Genomic DNA, 11,325 nt, shown 5'->3' with positions numbered 1-11,325 from the left:
CTTGACAAAAGATCCGCATCAATATTTTTGATGCCTTTTTCATCCTCGATTTCTTCCTGTTTCGTCATGGCATGAGGAAATGAAAGTGGAGGTGGGGAATCAGTCTTTTTTTTGCAATGTTCAGATTTAATCCCTTCCTTACCCTCGGAGATTGACTCATCATCTTTCTCATAAGGTTCAAGAATTGGTTTTTGAATAACCTTATCACTACGAAGAGTGATGACTGATTTGACTTGATCCATGTGTTGACCTCTAGAACTACTTGCATTTGCATTGTATTGCCCCTTGGAATTTTGTTATGGTTGAGATGAAAAGTTACCTTTCTCTTGAAAACTAAGAGTAGATGTGAATTTTGCAAGAATATCTTTAAAATAATTGAGTGTTAATTGTCTCTTGCTTTTCAATGAATGCATACAAAGTTTCCTCAAAATTTCTTTTAGGAGGTGGAGCATAAGGAGGTGCATATCCATAAGAATTTTGGAAATTATGGTGTGCTTGAAATTGTGGTTATGAAGTTTATGCAGTGTCACTCTTCCAACTGAAATTTGGGTGATTTCTCCAACCAGAGTTGTATGTTTGTGAGTATAGGTTATGATTGGGCCTTTAAAAATTATTTAAAGCATGGACTTGTTCATGGAGGCATTCCTTAAAAGAAGGCAAGGTTGGACAGTCGTTGGTTAAATGTTTATTTGTTTTATAGATTTGACACGTAATGTCTTGAATAGATTTTAATTGACCATTCTTTTTTAATTTTAGTGCCTTGACTTTTCTAGCTAAAGATGTAAACTTGGCTTGAAGGTCATGATCTTCCCTAAGGTTGTATATACCTTCATTAGATGTATGAGGTTGGATTTTAATTGAAGTCTCATACGTGCTTGTAGTGTCCCAATTGAAGTATCAATAACTCCTTAACTAAAGCATGTTTTATAATAACATATCTTTAATTTGTGGTAAATATTCATCTTAAATGTAAGCATATCACATAAATGAAATGATTAATTGATAAGTTTAAAAACCAACATTAAAAGGATAAAGAGATGGCCAAACGTAGAAAAAAGATGCTAATGCAGTCCAAACCAAAACACTGTTCAGTAATTGAGCCATATCTAAAGCTATAGATCAGGAATTTAGGTCTACTTTATATGGATGGAAAGGTAAGACATAGGCCTACAACTTTCATGTGAAGGTCTGGTTTTTAAAAGGCTGTTTGCAAGTCCAAATTGTAGCAACAACAAAGAAGTCTAAATTTGTCCTATAGCCTAGACACTGTTCAGTGTTCAGCTCATATCTTGAGTTCTATAAGTCCAAATGACCTCTCTCTTTTTTTCCTAGAAAGCTGAGACTATTTCCTAGAACTTTCATGGTGTAAGTGGTTTTAATTCTAACATTATCATTGATGTTTTCTTCAGACAAGAAGATATGGATTAATACCAAGTCAAGATGTAGCCACCCACTCATTAATTATTTATCAAATCAATAGTTCCAAACTTTAGCCTATAAAAGAAGACATTTACCATGTATTTAGGCATCTTGGTTTCCAGATCAAGATCATGCTCTTGCTTTCTCTCTTTGCATTTTTGTAATGCTTAAGTTTGCTTTCATTAATATCTTGTTTATGCCTTTCATTTCCTTTCCTTTACTTAGTTAACTTTTATTTTATTTATGTTCCTATGTTGTTTATTTATGTTTCTCTTCTTCATTATGTTTAACTAAGTTTGTTATGTCAAGGTGAAAAGATTATACTAATGATGTAAGAATAAGTATAGTGTAAACTCAACATGTACCTTAATGTTTGATACTAACATGTTTTGTATTTGTTATCTTGTTCACTTTTAATACTTTGCTTGTTAAATATTTAATCTAGATTTCTGTTGTATAACACTCAGTACAACAAATACTTGACATTTTCCTAGCCCAACCGTATGGTATAACCTACACTTGTGCTATGAAAGGAACTTGATTTGTTGTTAACATAAGTTATAATCATGAATGTCTAACAATATTTACAAGTATTAGCATTATTTGAATAAGATAACTAATGTAATCATGTTAATAATTTGTAATCTAATTGGAACCTTCTTTATGTGTGGTTTTCATTTGAGTAATAAGAGTTTATATTATACTTGTTTGGAATACCATTAGTGGATCCTTTAGCCTTGACATTTGTTGTTATCATTATTTAATCCTTATATTGATCTACCATCTTAAAGTTTTCATCAACTTCTTCTTCTTCTTTTTCTTCTTCTTCTTCTTCTTCTATTGTTGTTGTTGTTGTTGTTTATATAATTAACCTCTTTGTGGTTCGACCTCGATTTTGCCGGGTTATTTATCAATTTGACATTTCTGCACTTGGGAGAAGATATCAATCTTTTCTTTGTGTCATAAAGCAATGAAGGTATTAGCGTGTTTAAACATTGCATTCATTTGATTAGACATTGTGGAGACCTATAGTTCCTCTCCAATTATTTTTTCAATAATGTCCCCCTTTGCTAAAGCTTTGGGGATGACCCCTAAAACTTAACTACCTCATAAAAATACAACTATAGATACACACCCTCATTAACCCAAAGTTGTCTCCCTCACATACTAAATGAATCTTTCTCTCAGCTAGAACCTAACCAACATGATTTGATAATTCTAAAAACTCTATTTCCTTCTTAGGACTGGATCGACTGAAAACACAAATATTTCTTATATGATGACTTGGAAAAGTGTCATTTTTACACACTTCTATAACTATTAAACGTATAGGTTGAGTAAAAATGAAAGGAAGAAAGTGAAGATTTTATAGATGAGAAATTAAAAATGTAATCATACTACATATATGTAAATCAGCTGGAGTGTCACTCTTTATTTATTTATTTATTTTAAAAAGCATGTATATGTATAGGTAGTTGTGATTATGGATCACATCTTCTCTTGATTTTACATCCAAGAATGGCTTAAATGCCCTCTATGGGTCAAGGATAAGCTTCTCATCCAGTTTTCTTAAAAATTAGCAAACATGGTCTTTTTTAATCAAATTTTCAAGACTACGTTGAGCATGTTTTTTATGAAAATTGGTCATAAATCATGAAATACACAATGCACATTGCCATTAGGATATGTCCCAAAAGTCAATGAAATATTATTTAAAGACTTTTTATGCTTTGAAATAAATCCTGACGTTTGATATTTTTCACAAACTTTATAGATTACATGTATATCTTTAAACATAGTGTGCTAGTAAAATCCACATTGAAAGATTTTTGCAGTTGTTTTTTTATGAGAAATGATTCCCATATGCCTTAGAATGACAAAATTTAATGACACTACTTACCTTATTGTTAGGAATGCATCTTCAAAATATTTGATCAAGATAATATTTGAATACTCTAATGAGCTGACAAATCTCCTGAAAAAATAAAATTGATATGATTAGTAGACCAAAGCACTAGACTAAAGGAAAGTCAGGATTCGTCAGGAAAGTAATCATTAATTAGTGGGATGTCAGATGTCGAATCTATTGTCAATTTTGACAAATGATTCTATCAATATTTTTGGTGCCTTTCTTGTCCTTGACTTCTTCATGAGAATAAATCATTTGTAATTCTTCAGATTCATCAAACTCAGTTTTACTCAAGGTAGATTCAAATTGATCATAAACCAATTCTTCAATAAGATTTACTTCTTGTAAATCATTATAATCTCCAGGTTGCTTGCAAATATTAAAAATATTCATCTTCAATATCATGCTTCCAAAAGATAGCTTCATTAGTTCATTCCTATAATTAATCAATGTATTATAAGTTGTGAGAAATAGACTTCCTAAAAACAGAAAATGAATTACATGCTTCAACAGGTTGTGCATCCAAGATCATAAAATTCATAGGATAAATGAATTTTTTCGACTTGTACTAACACATCTTCAATTATTCCTTTAAGCACTTTTACATATCTATCAGCAAGTAAGAGAGTTACAGAAATTGGTTTTAACTCACCTAGATAAAGACTCTGAAAAACTAAATATAGAAGTAAATTCATACTTGCTCCAAGATCAAGTAAAGCTCTTTTAATTTCATGTTCTCCAATAAAGCCAGAAATTCTTGGACAACTAGGGTCTTTATATTTCAAAGTATTATTGTTATGAAGAATGACACTTACTTGTTCGGCTAAAAAGGCTTTCTTTTTCACATTCAGTTCTTTTTACAATGCATATATTAAAAAATTTAGCATAGGAAGGTACCTGTTTAATAGCATCCAGGAAAGGTATATTGATCCTTACGTGTTTAGAAGTTTCAAAGATTTCATAGTTGTGATTGACTTTTCTTTGTTTAGTTATAGCATAAGAAAATGTAAATACTGGCGGGGAATCAGTCTTTTCTTTGTAATGTTCATATTCAACCCCTTCCTTACCTTTAGAGATTGACTTATCATCTTCTCACAATGTTCAAGAATGAGTTTTTCAATAACCTTACCACTACGGAGAGTAATGATTGATTTGACTTGATCCATGTGTTGGCTTCCAAACTACTTACATTTGCATTATATTGACCTTTGGGATTTTGTTGTGGTTAAGATGGAAACTTACTTTTCTCTTGAAAGCTAAGAGAAGATGTGAGTTTTGCAAGAGCATCTTTTAAATCTGTCATGGTTTAAGCATTTTGAGTATTAATTGTCTCCTATTTTTCACTGAATGCATGTAATATTTTCTCAAGATTTTTTCTAGGATGTGGAGCATAAGGAGGTGCATATCTATAAGAATTTTAGAAATTATGATGTGCTTGAAACAGTGGCTATGAAGTTTGTGTATTATTGTTATCACTCTTTCAATTAAAATTTGGTTAATTTCTTCAACCAAGGTTGTATGTTTACGAGTATAAGTTATGATTGGCCTTTAGAAACTGTTTAAAACATGAACTTGTTTATATAGGCATTCCTAAATGAAAACAAAGTTGGACAGTCATTGGTTGACTCTTCATTGGTTTCACAGATTTGACACGAAATGTTTTGAACATATTTTAATTGGCTAGTTTTTTAATTCTAGTTCCTCGACTTTTCTAGCTAAAGATGCAAGCTTGGCTTCGAAGCCATGATCTTCTCTAAGGTTGTACACACCTCTACTAGATGTATAAGGTTGTGCATCATAAGTACTTGTGGTATCCCAATTTTGAGCATTTTCAGCTAACAAGTCTAAGTACTTAATTGCTTCATCATGGTGTTTTTCTTCAAAAGTTTTATTGCACACCAATTCAACTATTTGCCTACCTCTAAGTGTCAGCCCTTCATATAAATGTAAAATTAATCTCCATGTTTCAAAACCATGATGAAGGCAAGTATTAAGCAAGTCTCGATACCTATCGCAACATTGGTAAAATATTTCTCCTGGTTTTTTAGTGAAAGTAGTGATTTGTCTTTTGAAAGAGTTTGTTCTGTAAGACGGAAATTTTTTTAAAAAAACAGTTATTGTGTTTCATCTCAAATATTAATGGATCCTAGTCTTAAATTTTATAACCATGCTTCAGCTTTATCTTTAATGAAAAAAAAAAAGCTTTAATCTGATAGTATTCATGCTACAACTTAAGTTATTATAAGTGTTACAACCTTCCTCAAATTCTCTCAAATACAAGTATGAATTTTCTATATCTAAGTAATGAAAAGAAGATAAAAGTTGAATAATATCTAGATTGAAATTAAAATAAAATGTATCAGGGGTGAAAACTATGCATGATGATGCTCTTGTTCTTATGAGATTCATATGATCTCTAAATGTTCTAATACGATTATTCTCATTATGAAACAACTGGTTATCTTCTTCAACCATATTTTATTAAAATATGAAGATACCCTACAAAGTCTACCACTTAATGTACATAACCAAATTCTCATACACATGCAGGAAGAGAATAAAAAAAAACCAAAGAAAAAGGAAACAAAATAAAAGAAACATAGTTAGATACAAGAAAAGGGAAAAGAAAAAATAAATAAATATTATAATTTATACAAGAATTTACCTTCTTGACAATGGCGTCAAAAACTTGACACGACCAAAAAATTGATGTCTTCTCCTAAGTGTAAAGAGTGTTGAAGTAAGAAATAACCTGGTAAAACCGGGGTTGAACCAAAGGAAGGTTAACTGAATAAATTATAAACAACAACAATAATAATAAGTTAAAGAAGTCTTTAAGATGTAAGATTAATGTGAGGATTAAACAATGATAAAAATAAATGTCAATGTTAGAGGATCCACTAATAGTATGTCAAACAAGTATAGTATAAACTCTTTTTATTATTCAAATGAAAACTACACGCAAAGAAGGTACCAATCGAATGATTTGTCATTAGTAGTTCATTATAAATTATTAACATGATCATATTAATTATCTTATTTAAGTAATATCAAAATTTTAAATATTATTAGGAATTCATGTTGTAAACTTATGTTAACAACAAATCAAGTTCTCATAGGTATAGGTTATATTATACAGTTAGGTTATGAAAGTGCCAAGCATTTATTGTACAAAGTGTTATATAATATAAATCTAAATTAATCATTTAACAAGCAAGGTATTAAGAAATTAATAAGATAAAAATAATAAGACATGTTAATAGCAAGTTGTATAGGATATAAGCATTGAAGTCCATATTGAGTTTATATTATACTTATTCTTACACCATTAGTGTACCCTTTTCACCTTGATATTATAAACTTAGCTAAATATAATGAAGAAGAGAAATATAGATAAATAAGATAAGGACATAAATAAGATATAAGTTAACTAAGTAAAGGAAAGGAAATGAAAAGTATAAACGAAAGATTAATATAAACAAAACTCAAGTATTACAAAATTATAGAGCAAGAACATAATCTTGATCTGAAAATCAAGATGACTAAATACAGGCAAATGCCTTCTTTTATAGGTCAAAATTTAAAACTATTGATTTGTTGACTAATTATTAAGTAGGTGGCCACATCTTGACTTGGTGGCAATCCTTATCTTCTTATATAATCAAAACATCATTGCTAATATAAGAATTTGAATATGCTATCCTTATGAAAGTTCTAAGAAATTATCTCAACTTTTCAACAAAAAAAAACAAGGTCATTTGGACTTTTAAAACTCGAGATATGGGTTGAACACTGAACAACGTCTTGGCTGTAGAACAGATTTGGACTTCCCGTTGTTATTACAATTTGAACTTGAAAACAGCTTTTTTTGGACTTCCATGAAAGTTTTAGGCTTATGTGTTAGCTTTCCATCCATATAGAGCAGACCTAAATCTAAGTTCTACAGCTCTAGTTATGATCCAATGATCGAACAGTATTCTAGTTTGGATTAAACCAGCATCTCTTTTCTAAATTTAGCCCTCTCCTTATCTTCTAAATTTTAGAAGTTAAACTCATCAATCAATCCTTTTATTTATATGAAAAGCCTATATTTAAGATGAACATGATATTATAAAACATGCTTTAGTTAAAGTGTTATTGATACTTCAAGTGCAAAATGATGATATAAAATCTTGATAAAAATACACTTTTAAGTACTAATCACACCTTCTATTTTTCTTCAACAATAGAGCAATCTAGCACATATTGTTTTTTACTCTTTCAAGAAACTAAATTACCACCATCAAAAATATAGTATTCAGCAGTAGATTGATGATCAAGTGTATTACCTGCCTACTTCAAATAAGTGTAGCCCATAATATTAGTGTGATCATGATGAGTCATAACAATCTTACAACCAATTATGCCCTTGAGATACTTTAAAATACATTTTATCATACTAAGATGCTGCATAGTTGGAGCATACATATATTGGCTGACTAGATTGTCTGTAAAAGTAATATCAAGTCATGTGATTGTCAAGTAAATAAGTTTACTAACAAGCTTATGATAATGACTATAAAAATTAAGAAGTTCACTTAAAAAATAAAGTGCATTCATTGCCCAGACGAGTAGCAACTGGTTTAGTATATAACATATGGCATCTTGTAATAAATCAACAATGTATTTATATTGATTGAGAAACAAAACAGAGGTTGTCATTTCAATGCCTAGAAATTACTTCAAAGAACTAAGGTCCTTAATAAAAAATTATTGTTGAAGAGTCTTCTTTAGTAGAGTTATAGAGTCATTATTATTTCTAGTGATAATAAGATCATCCATATAAATAAGAACAATCGATTTGTCCACTATACCAAGTTGAACAGATAATGAGGAATCAATTGAACTTCTAGTAAAGCCAAGAACTTCAAGAGTAATGCTTAATTTTACATGCCATATATAACGACTTTGCTTCAACCTATAAAATAGATTTATAAAGTTGACAAACCAAATTAAAATGTCCATTTTAAGTGTCCAGAGGGAAGCTTTATAAACACCTTTTCTTCTAGATATGTATGTAAGAATGTATTTTTTACATCTATTTAAGATAATGACCATCTATGATTGATAGCAACAAATAGTAGAACTCTAATAGCAGTCATTTTGGTAACTGGAGCAAATGTCTCTTTATAGTTAACATCAATTTTTTTAGTAAAACCTTAAGATACAAGATGAGCTTTATGTTAATTAATTGATCCATCTGAGTTTAACTTCATTTTGAATATCCAATGACAAATAACTGCTTATTTTTTTACAAGGAGATCATATGTGACTTTTAGAATGAGTTATCAACTCTTCATTTATAGCATATTGCCATACAACTTGGGATTGGCCTTCTAGGAAATCCTTTAGCTCATAAGTATTTGATATAGTTATAAGGAAAGCAAAATAGTCATAAGATAGTTAGTGATGAGATAAGAAATTAGTGACAGGATATTTAATAGTACATGTGATATTAACTTGCTTTTTTATTAGAGGTTGATGAGTTTGATAAGAAATTCTTCTAAAAGATGGCAATTCATCATAAGCTAGAAGATCCTATACATTAGTTCATGTGAACAGTGTTGGATAATGGTGTTGTGATTGGATTTCCAAATGAGTTAAGAATAGGTTTAGTAGACTAATGATAAAAAATAGGGCTGGCATGCTGGTGAGTAGTATCAATACTAGGTAATGGAAATAACTCGAGTAGGATCTCCACCTGATTTAATATGAAAAAATAAAGGGTATCTTTAACAAACCAAATATTTATGAAGACATATAGTCTTTTAGAAACATAATCATAGCATTTGTACTTTTTTTGTGTCTGTGAATATCCTAGAAAAATGCATTTAATAGCTCAAGAATCTAGCTTATCACAGTAAGCAGTTGGTAAGTGCATAAAAAATATGCAACTAGAGACCTTAAAGTGAGATAAATTTAGTTGCAAAAAATCAAGATGAGATTTAAAATTCAACATTCGACTAGGTATGTGATTGACATGATAAGTAGCAATAAGAACTCTATGAGACCAAAAAAATTTGAGAACATTCATTTGAAGCATTATGGCCGAAGATTTTCAAGCAAGTCATGATTTTTACATTCTGCTATCCCGTTTTGTTAGTTTGTGCTAACACAACTAGTTTCATGCAATATGTCATTAGAACTCAAATATTGTGTCATGTCTTTAGACATATATTTTGTGTCGTTTTCAAATCAAAAGATTTTAATGTGAACTAGAAATTGATTAGTAATCAATATGTGAAAATCTTTAAAACAATCAAATACTTCACTTTTAGTTATCAACAAGTACACCTAAGTAACCTTAGAGAAATAATCGATATAGGTTACAAAATACTTAAAACCATAAAGAGAAGTAGAGAAGAATCCTCGTACATCTGAATGCATAAGTTCAAATGCATGAGTAGTTTGAGATAATGATGAATTAAATGAACATCTAGATGATTTAGAAAAATGATAAATCTCACAATTAAGAGCTTCCCTAATTAGAATTGAATTTATTTTCCTAAAAACAAGCTCTAAAGAATGTGTGCTAAACAATGATGCTATAAGGGGTGTGCTAGCCTTATAACTATGATAATGATTTAATTATATGTTTTGATGATAACATAAACATTAGATAATAAAACATTAATTTGATATAGTTTTGATATATGTATATCATATTGATTACTTATGATGTCTTCCATAAAACTTTTAAATGCTATGTAGTAATACTTAAATGATTTAATAAAGAATATATCAATATGCTGCATGTAACATGATTGTGTGCCACATACATTAATCTTGTTTTATTTTTTGACCATTTCTCAAAACAACTAGTCTGTTTCTAAAAAAATTCCATAAACTCTTAGGGTTCTTCAAAAACAGTCTGACTGATTATAAAACGGTCTAATCAATTCTTCTTAGAGGCAGAAAACTATGTTTAATAGCTAGGTTTCTTCTAAGCTTATAAATAACATTTTACTTGCCCAAAACAAGTGTGGAACTCCTAAGAAAAAAATCTAAGTATACTCCCTCTAAAAAAACATACAACATCATTGTTTCACTTGTAATAATCCAAAAACAAGGTTTGGTGTGAATTGATAAAATCCTCTTAAATAGCTTAATTGTTATTCTAATAAACTATACTAAGAGAATATATTGTAGAAAGTGTAAATGACACTCTAAACACTTGTAAAATTCTCATATAGATAAAATTATGAGTGGTTTAAACTATTAGTGAAATGTTTTCTAGTCTATAGCTCGTACAAAGATTAAGGATAATAGTTTGATCCTAAGCCTATACAAAGATTGAGTTTGATCTTGCACCCGCAAAAAGGTTGTATAATTATTTGGTCACACCTGTTAAGAAGACCAGTGTGTAAAGTGAAACTCTTGAATGCAAGTTTAAGGAAAGAAACAGGCAATTTATCAAATCTTTATAAATATTAGTGTAGTTGATTAGTACTTAAAATTGCATTTTTATCAAGGTTTTATATCATCATTCTGCACTTGAAGTATCAATAACTCCTTAACTAAAACATGTTTTATAATAATATATCTAATAATATAAGATACATTTAATTTATGGTAAATGTTCATTTTAAATGCAGGCCTATCACATAAATAAAAGGATTGATTGATGACTTTAAGAACTTAAATTGCAAAGGCAAAGAGATGACCAAACTTAAAAAAGAGATGTCGGTGCAATCCAAACTGGAACACTGTTCGGTAATTGGGTCATATCTAGAGCTATAGATCTCAGATTTAGGTCTACGTTATATGGATGGAAAGTTAAGACATAGGCCTATAACTTTTATATGGAGCCCAAGATCTAAAAAGGCCATTTTCAAGTCCAAATTGTTGCAACAACAAAGAAGCCCGAATCTGTTCTCTAGCCCGAGCACTGTTCAGTATTTTGGCCATATCTAAAGTTCTAGAAGTCCAAATGAGCTGAATGTTTTACACAAGAAATC

The 11,325-nt window shown here is 29.8% G+C and overlaps 1 pseudogene; it reads right to left on the bottom strand.

Moving 5' to 3' along the window:
* Positions 1 to 3,433: 3,433 nt before the first annotated feature.
* On the bottom strand, positions 3,434 to 8,469 carry LOC105113497 (uncharacterized; annotated as a pseudogene).
* Positions 8,470 to 11,325: the final 2,856 nt, after the last annotated feature.

This window comes from Populus euphratica, unplaced genomic scaffold (assembly GCF_000495115.2).
Source record: "Populus euphratica unplaced genomic scaffold, PopEup_1.0 scaffold419.1, whole genome shotgun sequence".
Classification (NCBI taxonomy): Eukaryota; Viridiplantae; Streptophyta; class Magnoliopsida; order Malpighiales; family Salicaceae; genus Populus; species Populus euphratica.
This window is presented reverse-complemented; position numbering and strand designations above follow the sequence as displayed.